We start from the raw sequence: 12,089 nt of genomic DNA, 5'->3' as shown, positions 1-12,089 counted from the left end.
TGCTGACATCACTTCCGGCCCAGCCACCGACCTGCACCGCTGCAGTTTGCTCACTCTGGGAGTTGCTATCTTCCTCCGGATGACTTCAGCCTGCACTGAAGGCGTCACTTCCGCCTGCACGGATGACGTCATCTCTGGCTTCACTGCCAGTCGGGTCACCCGACGACACCGATGCCACGTGCATCCGCTGGGCGCCGCTATCTTGGGTCAGCCAGCCCCCAACTGCCGCAACACGCACACCACATTGACGGGATGACGTGGTCAACATGGGTGCATACCCAATAGCCTACCCAAAGCACCCCACACATAGGAAGGAAGCCGCTGGCTGCTACTTGCCACATCCATCAGGGATCAGCAACTCAGATGCGTAGATGATCCTAACGTCCACCACCTTATAAAGGGACATTCCCCATGGACTCAAGTGCTTAATGGGAAGGTAACAAAATGCCTGTTCGATAGCGGTAGTACTGAGAGCTTCATGCACCCGAAAGTGGCCCGGACACTAAAGCTCAAAATCTATCCCATGAACATTTCCATCACTTTTGCTGCCCAGGACCGCTCCACCATGGCCCTTGGGCGCTGCTCAGTGGAATTGACTGTTGGGGGGAACATTCCAAGGGTTCAGGCTCCTGGTCATGCCTCAGCTCTGTGCTCCAGTCATCTTTGGGCTGGATTTCCAGTGCCACCTCAAAAGCCTCACCCTTGCTATTGCATGGCCGACAGGGCCTTCATTAAGGCAGAAGCGAGGCGACTTCTGGCAGAAGGTATCATAGAGCCCAGCATCAATCCAAGTCGTAGTGGTAAAAATGGGTAGCAAACTGAGGATGGTCATCGATTATAGCCAGACCATAAACCGGTACACCCAAATGGATGCCTACCCCCTACCCCGAATAGACATGATCAATGAGATAGCCAATTATAAGGTCTTCTCAACAATTGACCTAAAGTCGTCCTACCACCAGCTCCCTATCCACGTCCAGGATAAACCATATACCACCTTCGAGGCAGATGGGCACTTCTACCAGTTCTGCCTAGTCCTGTCTGGGGTCACTAATGGGTCTCTGTCTTCCAGCGGAAGATGGACCGCATGGTAGACCAGCACAACCTAGGAGCGACCTTCCAATACTTGGACAATGTCACCATCTGCGGCCACAACCAGCAGGACCGCGATGACAACCTGGAGAGGTGTCTCCAGCCACCAAGGAGCTGAACCTCAATTACAACAAAGAGAAGTGTATGTTCAGCACCACCCACCTCAGCATCCTAGGGTACATCATGGGACATGGTGTCATTGGTACTGACCCAGAATACATGTGTACACTAATGGAACTGCCCCTCCCCCACACGCTCAAGGCCCTCTGCAGGTGACTTGGGCTTTTCTCCTATTACTCCCAGTGGGTCCCCCGTTTTTCGGACAAGGCCCAACCTCTGGACCAAGCCTTTCCCCTCCTCCCCCCTGAGGTGCAAGCAGCTTTCGCTCACATCAGGCAGGACATTGCTGATATCATGATGCATGCCGTGGACGAGGACACCATATTCTAGGTGGAGTGCGATGCCTCTGACGTTGCCCTCATGGCCACTCTCAACCAAGGGGGCCGACCGTGGCCTTCTTCTCCAGGACCCTCCACAGTTCCAAGCTCGAGCACTCTGCTATTGAAAAAGAGGCCCAGGCGATCGGGGAAGCAGTCTGCTATAGGCACCACTACCTAGCAGGCAGGAGGTTCACCCTCTTCACTGACCGACGCACAGTGGCATTCATGTTCAGCACCACCCATAAAAGCAAGATCAAGAATGATAAGATCTTGCGCTGGAGAGTCGAGCTGGCCACATTTAGCTACAACATCCAGTACAGACCGAGGAAGTTCAACAATTCCTCTGACGCCCTATCGTGGACCTGTGCCACTGTGCAGTCTGACCAACTGCAGGCGCTGCACGACACCTCACACACCTGTACCATTTCATCAAGTCCCAGAATCTCCCCTTCACCGTCCAAGAAGTCCAGACCATGACTGAGTCATGCAGGGTCTGTGCGGAATACAAATCGTGCTTCTTCTGCCCGCCACAAGTCCACGTCGTCAAGGCCACTTGGCCTTTCAAACAGCTTAGCATCGATTTCAAGAGCCCCCTGCCTTCCATGAACAAGAACATCTACTTCCTTGAGGTCGTAGATAAATACTCCCATTTTCCCTTCGCCATCCCTTGTCCTAACACCTCTACAGCCACCGTTAGCAGGGCAATGATGCAGATCTTCACCATGTTTGGGTACAGTGATCAGGGGTCTAGCTTCATGAGTGAGGAGCTGTGCCAGTACCTGGTAGCGTGAGGCATTGTGGCTAGTTGCATGACTAGCTACAAACCGAGGGGTAACGGGCAGATGGAGCACAACACCGGGGTGATCTGGAAGGCCCTGAGGTCCAAAGGCTGATCCGTTGTCCACTGGCAAGAGACCCTCCAGATACATTCCATGCCATTAAGTCGCTCTTGTGCATGCCTACTAATCAGACCCCTCACGAGCGCCTTTTCTCATTCCCCAGGAAATCGGCGACTGAGGTCTCCCTCCCAGCTTGGCTCACATCACCAGGACCGGGGCTCCTCCGTAAACACATCCAAGCTCACAAGTCCGACCTGCTGGTTGAGCAGTGCTCCTCCTCCACACCAACCAGAACTATGCCAACGTCAGGTACCCCAATGGCCATGAGGGATCTGGCACCAGCAGGGGCCCCACCCCACCCCCAGCTTCATTAGTAAGGGAGAATGAGGAGTTAATAGATTCAACTTTCAGGGACATAGTTACCCCAAGACCAGATGTGTCAGGTTAAGTGGGTAACTGTCAGGGGAGGGAAGAAAAATACCAGGAAAATGGAGAGCACACCTGTGACTACCCCTCTCAGCAACAGGTATATTGTGTTGGATGCTGTTGAGGGAGATGACCTGACAGAAGCTGGCCGCAATGATCAGGTCGCTAGCACTGAGCCTGGTACGGTGGTACTAAAGGTAAGGAGGAATGCAGTGGTCATTGGGGACTCCATTGTCAGAGGTAAAGACAAGAGATTCTGTGAGCTAGATGCAAGGGTACGGGATATCTCAAATCGGGTCCAGAGTATTCTGAAAGGAGAGGGCGAGCAGCCTGATGTCTTGGTACATGTGGGTACCAATGACATAGATAAAAAGAGGGAGGAGGTACTAAAAAAGGATTACAGCGAGCTAGGACAGAAACTAAGAAATAGGACCACCAGGGTGGTGATCTCTGGATTGCTACCTGTGCCAAGTGCAACTGAGGACAAAAATGGAAGGTTAAGACAAATGAATGTATGGCTGAGGGGCTGGTGTAAAAGACAGGGTTTTGGCTTCTTGGACCATTGGGATCTCTTTTGGGGAAGGCATGACCTCTACAAGAAGGATAGGTTACACCTAAACCCAAAAGGGGTCAATTTATTGGCAGCTAGGTTTGGTACAGCCATCGGATGCGGTTTAAACTAATTTGGCAGGGGGATGGGAACCTGTATGATAGGGCAAAGGACAGTGATTAATCAAGAGGGCAAAAATAAATTACGAAAGTAAGCTTGCGGCAAACATAAAAACCAACTGCAAAAGCTTTTATAGATATGTCAAGAGGAAAAGATTGGTGAAATCCAGAGTAGGTCCCTTGAGGTCAGAATCAGGGGAATATATAATGGGGAATAAGGAAATGGCACACCAATTAAATTCTTACTTTAGTTCTGTTTTCACAAGAGGATACAAATAACCTCCTAAGGATGTTGGGAAACATAGAGACTAATGCAAGGGAGGAGCTGAAAGAAATCAGTATCTCTAAGGACATGATCTTGGGGAAATTGAAGGGATTGAAGGCCGATAAATCCCAAGGGCCTGATTATCTACATCTTAGGGTACTTAAAGAAGTGGACATTCAGATAGTAGATGCTTTAAGAATTATTTTCCAGAACTCGATAGACTCAGGATCTAATCAGTAGCTAATGTTACCCCTCTATTTAAAAAGGGGAGTAGAGAAAAAGCGGGGAATTATCGGCCGGTGAGCCTTACATCAGTAGTGGGCAAAATGATGGAATCCATTATTAAAGATGTAATAGCGGAGCATATGACTAGCAGAGAAGGGATCGGACGGAGTCAACATGGATTTACAAAAGGTAAATCGTGCTTGACAAATCTATTGGAATTCTTTGAGATGGTGACAGGTAAAATAGATGGGGGTGAGCCAGTGGATGTGGTGTACCTGGATTTCCAAAAGGCCTTTGATAAGGTCCCACATAAACAACTGGCATGCAAAATCAAGGCTCATGGGATTGGGGGCAAGGTATTGATGTGGATTGAAAACTGGCTGGCAGGTAGAAGACAGAGAGTTGGGATAAACGACTCATTTTCTGAGTGGCAGGCGGTGACCAGTGGGGTGCCACAGGGATCTGTACTGGGACCCCAGCTGTTCACAATTTACATTAATGATCTGGATGAGGAGATTGGATGTAGTATCTCCAAATTTGCAGACGACACTAAGCTAGGAGGGGTTGTGTGCACTAAAGAGGGGGTCAGGAAGCTCCAGTGTGATTTGGATAAATTGGAGGACTGGGCAGATACATGGTAAATGCACTACAATGTGGATAAATGTAAGGTTATCCACTTTGGTAATACAAACCGGAGGGCAGATTACTATTTGAATGGCAATAGATTGGGAGATGGGGAAGTGCAGAGAGACCTAGGGGTTCTTGTGCACCAGTCACTGAAGGCGAGCATGCAGGTACAGCAGGCGGTTAAAAAGTCAAATGGTATGTTGGCCTTCATATCAAGAGGGTTTGAGTATAGGAATAAGGATACCTTACTGCAGCTGTACAGAGTCTTGGTGAGACAACACTTGGAGTATTGTGTGCAGTTTTAGTCGCCTTATCTGAGGAAGGATGTTCTTGCAATGGAGGGAGTGCAAAGGCGATTTACCAGGCTGATACCTGGAATGGCAGGAATAACTTATGGGGAAAGATTGCGCAATTTGGGATTGTACTCGCTGGAGTTTAGAAGATTGAGAGAGGATCTCATAGAGACATATAAAATTCTGGCAGGACTGGACAGAATGGATGCGGAAGGGATGTTTCCAATGGTGGGGGAGTCCCGAACCCGGGGCCATGTTTTGAGGATAATAGGCAAACCATTTAGAACCGAGATGAGGAGGAATTTCTTTACCCAGAGGGTGGTGAATCTGTGGAATTCATTGCCACAGAGAGCAGTAGAGGCAGGTTCATTGAATATATTTAAGAGGAAATTAGATATATTTCTTCAGTATAAGGGAATTAGGGGTTACGGAGAGAAAGCGGGAACGGGGTACTGAACTTTAAGATCAGCCATGAGGCTCAAAAGGCCGAATGACCTACTCCTGCTCCTATCTTCTATGTTTCTATGTTTCTATGACTACCCAGCCCAACCTCCCCGTCATGAGTACCCCTGGCCCACCCAGGATTTGGGGGCTGACCTTCTCCCTCTGCCCCTGCAGAGGGCCCTACTCCCACCTGGCCACCACCCCGTGGACAGACATACATATAGACACCACTCTGCCCACACCGACGCCCGCCATGACTATGCAGGACTCAGCCAGCTATCAGGCAACCACGCCCTCACCGACCTTTGACCAGGAGCCAACCCTGTGACGGTCTCAGAGACTCCGATGGCTGCCGGACCGCCTGAATTTGTAAATACCACCTGGCACCGTTTTTACACACCCACCCCACCCCCCCCCCCACCACAGGACTTAATTTTAAGAAGGGAGTGAGCGTGGTGATTTGACCACCAACCTACTGAAGGGGGCGATATCTGTACCTGCAAGAAGACCACCTAAGGAACTGACTCCACCTGGCCGGCTGTCAATCAGTCGACCTGAATATAAACCTGAGCCGGCCCCTCTTGAGCCAAAAATCAGTCACACAGGGAGATACCAAGGCATGAACCGGTGTTCAGACTTTTACTGGAATAAAGCCTATTGTACAATCTTTTCTGAGTTTGTGCTTGCCTGCTGCTACCTCAGCACCACACATGTAAAGGTTATTGGAGGGAAAGTCTAACAGAAAGTCTTCAAAAGGATTCTCTAAAACATTATTGAGTGTTCCTGGCATTAGTATATAGGTAGTTTTCTGTCAGTTACAGAACGTGCATGATCCAAAGAAACAATCAGAATTGTGATGCTTTACCTGGTAGTTCCCTCAATCTCTTGCACCAGTTGGCATGAATACTGTCTGGTCCACTAATGACATTCAGCATTTGTACATCGGGTACCCAGCATATCTTTGCTTTTTAGACTTTTGTATGTTTGCTGACAGAGGAGCTGGAATATTCTTGACCATCCAACTTCGTCTTGACCACAATTCCTTTGATAATTAAAAAGGTCAACCACAGAAGGATTTAGAAAATATCTATTTGTGGACTGTCAATTAATTCATAGAATAACAATTTTTGAACAATGCAGAACTTAGCAATTTCCCCTTGATGTTTAATGCCATCACTATAAAATAATCCTAGCAGCCTAGAAACATCCAGAGAGTAGTAAGTATATATGCACACTTTGTGTCAAGAGGCTTACTTCCTCAATGTTTTGCTGCCATTAACAGAGCTAAAGTCAGTCCTTCAAAGAACAGACACAACATCCAGGCTGATATTCAATAAGTTCAACATCTTCTCAGAAAAACATTTTTTTTTGCACTAAGGCTGGCAGGGGTGAGTGAATGTGTAGGATTAGACTCATTCTAATTTCCATTTGAAAAGGAGTTTGCACATGGTTGGTTAACTAAGGCATCAATCTCTTGGGGCTCAATGCCCAGGATATACTGGACGATGTCACTTGTTTTTTTTCAGCTACTCTTCCCTCTGGTGTTTTCTCCACACAGCAGGTATGGAAAAGACATACTTTCAAAGGAATAGATGTGGATTATACAGAATTGCTTCTATATGGTGAAAGAAAGAAACTGTAAATAATTGGTGTGGAGCAGAGATAGAGATGGGGGAAATGGATTATTTTGATTTCTTTATATCATTAACCAAACTTGAAGGCTCTGAATCTGTTGTTATTACAGTAATGCACAGCTGCGTAGCCACCTCACTCAATGACCCATGATAAAAGATATTAGTTTCTGTACCTGAGGCTTAGTCTTGTGTCATAGAAAGCCTGCTCTGATTATATGTTCTCATGGTTCAGTTTCCTGCACACCTTCTGCATTTGAATTTAAGGTATACTGGATGTTTGAGGCCGCTTAGTTCTGGATTTGCATGACCTCTCATATTGCTACATTTGGCTAAAGTCATTGGTTATTAAAGTACCATGTGACTGGAAATCAAAATAAATACCTGTCTTTACAGCTCTCCAACCAGCAAATATATGCAGTCACATCATCTGCCATTAAAATGCATTAGCCTCATCCTGGGAATCCCAACACGGTGAAACATGTAAATATCTGATGTACCTGAAGTCCTACTGCATGATTATCTCTTTTCTATTAGTCATGGGAATGAATTCAAATTGGCATGGTTTAGGTTTTGGAGGGTGTCAGCCTCCTTATGATGCACTCTGCTGCTTATTAACATGTACTTTATGAGTCCAGAAACTCATCTACAGAAGTCTCAGAAAGTTAGCCAAGAGCTGTAGTTTCCTTCAAGATCCATATTCTGTCTCTACTATCTATTTTCAAGATCAAAGAATTGTAAGGAGAGGAAATCTATAATGGATTATTAATCATAAATCATGAATGGAGATGGTTAGGAGATCCTTTTAACTTTTGGGGGTGTGGGCTGCTTTTTTCAGAGCACAGAGTGCAGTGTGAGGCAAATCATTTGTTGTGTGTCTTCACGTTCCACATAGTTCTTTCTTAAGGAAATAAATTTCAATATTCATTTTAGTCTAATCATTGTGGTCGGACACTATGTCATGTGTTGTCTTATGAATAAATGATGGAATTATCTACATTGTCCGCAAAGTTACAACATCTCAAGAAAAGTGTAAGGTCAGTCATATCGTAGATTCAAACTGTTCATGACACACATAAATGTGCAAGTTTCAATCAATAAATTCAGCAATTCTATTTTGAGATTTATGTTTAATTCCATTTAACAATATTATGAGTAAAATCTGAGCTATACTACATAAGTATAATTAGAAATCATCTGCTGGTCCAGTGTTTTGTGTTCAACAATGTTTTTCTTCCCAGAGGAAAAGGCAAGGAAGGAGTTAAAGGAATTGCAGGTTGGAGAGCCTTAAAGACAGGTATTTATTTTGATTTCCAGTCACATGGTACTTTAATAACCAATGACTTTAGCCAAATGTAGCAATATGAGAGGTCATGCAAATCCAGAACTAAGCGGCCTCAAACATACAGTATATCTTAAATTCAAATGCAGAAGGTGTGCAGGAAACTGAACCATGAGAACATATAATCAGAGCAGGCTTTCTATGACACAAGACTAAGCCTCAGGTACAGAAACTAATATCTTTTATCTTGGGTCATTGAGTGAGAATTTTCATCTGGTTTAATAATTAATATGTGATACAGCAGTTTTTTTTTGGTTCCTTCTTTCATACATTTAAACAAATAGACAATTAGACCAAGGTGACACACCTTTTACTACGAATTATCGGATGAATGGGGTTGTGAAACACTGAGAAAATGATCACCTCATGTTTGATATTTCTTTTGGAAAATTCTTCCCTTGTAATGGATCGGATCACTGACCTATTCTGTTAGTGCGCACCTTGAGCTTCCAGTACCTGTGAGTATCACCTTAACCTTAACGTGAAGTTTGCGACGACAGGTAGGAAAGTGACTGAGAATCAGGATGTTTCTTCATAAGCTAATTGTCGCATTGTGGACTTTGGCCAAGCATCCACATTTATTAGAAACAATGTGTGAGTGTAAAAAGAACATGTTCTAGTGTAATTTATACTGTTTTAGCTTGCTGCGTATTTCAGTGTTGTCTTCAAACAAGCTGCTGCAACAGACACAAACATAAAGGTGTTAATTTAAAAAAATGATCTTTGTAAGAAAACAACAGATTCTAATGCTGCACAGCACACAGAGCTTTTACTGCATATCCTGCAACAGGTAAGAAATAGGATTTATCACTAACATATGGTTTGCAGTGAGGCCACACCCTAATGAGTTCATGAGCAGGCTTACTTCAAAATATGCACTCTGGCAAATAAAAACATTACTATTTAGGTTTTTGGATCAGACTTTAAATGTAACAGCTACTTTCAAAAGTTGTAAGATTTCATGAAATATTAGTCAATGTAACTTTGTTCTTAAAATGAGCTGATATGATAACATTCAGATTATAAGAAGAGAGTATTTTTACCACAGGGCATTTGAATGGCATTGTAAAAGATGGGATGAAAACTAACCACTTTTTTTTCAATCCAGAGGTGCAATTATAAGCCCAAAGTCATTTTAAATATTTATTTTATCTACAGATTAATAATTAACAGAATTTTCCTCAGATGAAGCAGTCTTACGTTAATTGTAATGAGCTAGCTTGGAAACATTATATGATTTATTCTGTTCATTCATTCAAATGTAATGCTGAATCCTGGATAGTGGCTCAGGGGTAAAGTGTGTGGATACTTTATTTCTTGAAAGCTGTATAGAGTATAAGAGTAGTGATCATCTTCTACCTGGCTTGGAATCTGGCAGACCAGTGAAGGAGGTAGTGAAGGAGGTAGTCCTGAAACCTGGGATAGATGCTGGCTTCTGGTACTGTCTGTGCAATGTTTGCGCATTTTACCCCAGATGGTCCAGTTTCCTCCTGCAACCCAAGATGCTGTAGATAACTGCCAACTGGTGTAAGTGGCTGGTTGTGAAGGACGAAGGGGAGAAGAGGGGAAATTGAGTTGATGGTGATGCACAAGGTGATCTGTAGATGGATGCTTGATGTCCAGTGCAGATGCAGCAGTTCAAGAGGCCAGTTTCAGTGTGACTCGAGGAGCACACTGTCAAATAATTGCAAATTTCCCTCATTTCTTATCATATTGAAATTACAGAGATAATGATTTGGGGTTTTTTCAATATCTGTTTCACCTTGCCAGATTACATCCAATGAATGAAAAACATGGACGGTATGCCAAAAATAAAAATATTTCTGTCAAGAATACTTTGCATTTGTGACAACTGCAATGTTAGGTTGCATTTGTGAAACAATGCAGTATGTTTAATGATAATTAGCAGGCCTGCAGCAGCATTGAGACAAAGCAGGTAGCTCTGCCTTCTCATAACTCCAGCATCTGAGTTCAATCCTGACCTCTGATGCTCTCTGTTTCGAGCTCCCTCTGTGACCATATTGATCCAGATTACTGGTTAGCACCATCATCCCAAAGGTTTTGCAGGTTGCTGTTAATTGACTGCCATAAATGAGTCCTTGTACAGATGAGTGATGAAGGGGTGGGGGGGGGGTGGTGGGGGGGGTTAGTGTTAATTGGGATGAAAGAGGATATACTTGACAGGGAAATGATAAAGGAATGGGACTGATGAAAAGCTGGCATAGATGGCCTCATCAGACATCTTGATGAGATAGGGAATATGTTCCTAATTTTGGTTTTGTTTGTGTGCAAGGGAGCAGAAATCAGTTCTTTATGATGAGGGAATACATATTTCCATGTGGTATTAGTGATGTTTTTAGTGAGTGGAATTTATGTGAAACATCTGTGATATTTGTTTTAGGGTGCCTATTTCCCTCTGCAGCCTAGTGAAATTTAAATGTATTTCTAAAGAGTTAATAATGGATGTAAAATGGAAAGATATAACTGGTTAGAAATACAAAACAAACAGAATCAGAACAAAAGCCAAATCCAAATCCAAAGTGCCTGAGAGAAGGAATATCAGTGCAAATAGAAGTTATTTTGGATACTGGATAATTTCATGGGTAGGCTATGTGTCTTTATATTCATTTTGTCTTTAAACCTTTACTACATCAAATTTTATTTTTATGGCTTGATGACAGTATGGTTCATAAGGCCACATAACAGGATGAGAACATTAAGTACTAAACAGTGGGCTTTGAGGGCTACAAGTCAGTTTTTAACTCAGAAGTAGGCTGCAGAATGTTGCAAACAATTCAGTCTTGAGCATATTGCATCCCCGTACAGCATTCTGATAAGATGGATTGCCTCTATTTCTAGCAAAGGCTGGCAGTCTGCTTAAGAATAGTAGATATCAAGGGAGGGAAGAACACTAGGAGGTTGAAGATGGAGCAATAATGGTAACTGAACCAAACTTTTACTCTCCAGCTCCACATAATGGTAAGTTAAAGAAAAACATTTACCTACTCTTTAGCATATGCCTGCAATCATCTCTGTTTTCACTTCAGGTTAAGCCCCATCATTAAAAAAAAGGAGTAGAATAGGTCTGACAACTGCTTTTATAAGAATCATCAAAGTGTTCCAAAATCCCTCTATTGAGTCTATCTATTCACATACAAAAGCCTGTTTTAGATTGTCTCCAATCTGAACTCAGTTATATTTACGTATCTTATTTTTCACATGGCTTTCCACAGAATGAGAGCTAATTTAGCCAAGTATTATTTGTTAAACATTTCTTGGGGAATTTAAATCGAGCAGTTTCCCATACATTTGGCCATTGTTTATATGTATCTTTTATAATATCGCATCAAAAAGATTTTGTTTTAATTTTAGGGAAAATTGAAAGAATTGGATTGTTGTTTTTTTCTTGGTGTGACTACCACCTGCCATTCCTACATCATGTTGTTAATACATACAGTCCCCACACTGAAGGATTAAAAGATGTAGTTATTCAGGTTTGCCTGGCAATAGTTTACCCTAAATTACAAAGCAAATATAAAACCAATCTCCAGCAGAACAGTTGCTTGACATTGTAGTCTGCAGCTGAATCATTTTCACCACAGACCAGTAATGAGAGTAAGTCCAAGCAGCCAATTAATTCAATGATTTCTTTTATATAACATGCAATTATTTGCCTTTTATTTATTTGAAATTCTATCTCTACTCACCAGTGAATTCATATTGTTTACCATGCTGTTTGCTTTAAGGCACAGCATGGAATCAAATTATCATCATGGCAGATTTTCCTGGTCTGCTT

General features: G+C 43.4%; 2 protein-coding genes across 3 annotated transcripts in view; one reads left to right on the top strand and one right to left on the bottom strand.

Moving 5' to 3' along the window:
- Positions 1 to 12,089, bottom strand: part of LOC138757507 (RELT-like protein 1) — a 279,768-nt gene that overhangs the window by 31,091 nt on the left and 236,588 nt on the right. The window contains exon 10 of one of the 2 annotated variants that reach the window (XM_069924978.1): positions 6,204 to 6,362. The exons of the other annotated variant lie outside the window; for it this stretch is intronic. The gene's annotated coding sequence lies outside the window, so the exon portion shown is untranslated. Of the gene's footprint in view, positions 1 to 6,203; positions 6,363 to 12,089 lie in introns of those variants that run through there. 2 annotated transcript variants of the gene reach the window in all.
- LOC138757506 (myb-like protein D) overlaps positions 8,378 to 12,089 on the top strand; it is a 37,071-nt gene continuing 33,359 nt past the window's right edge. The window contains exon 1 of the mRNA XM_069924970.1: positions 8,378 to 8,456. The gene's annotated coding sequence lies outside the window, so the exon portion shown is untranslated. The remainder of the gene's footprint in view (positions 8,457 to 12,089) is intronic.

This window comes from Narcine bancroftii, chromosome 3, assembly GCF_036971445.1.
Source record: "Narcine bancroftii isolate sNarBan1 chromosome 3, sNarBan1.hap1, whole genome shotgun sequence".
NCBI classification, from domain to species: Eukaryota; Metazoa; Chordata; class Chondrichthyes; order Torpediniformes; family Narcinidae; genus Narcine; species Narcine bancroftii.
This window is presented reverse-complemented; position numbering and strand designations above follow the sequence as displayed.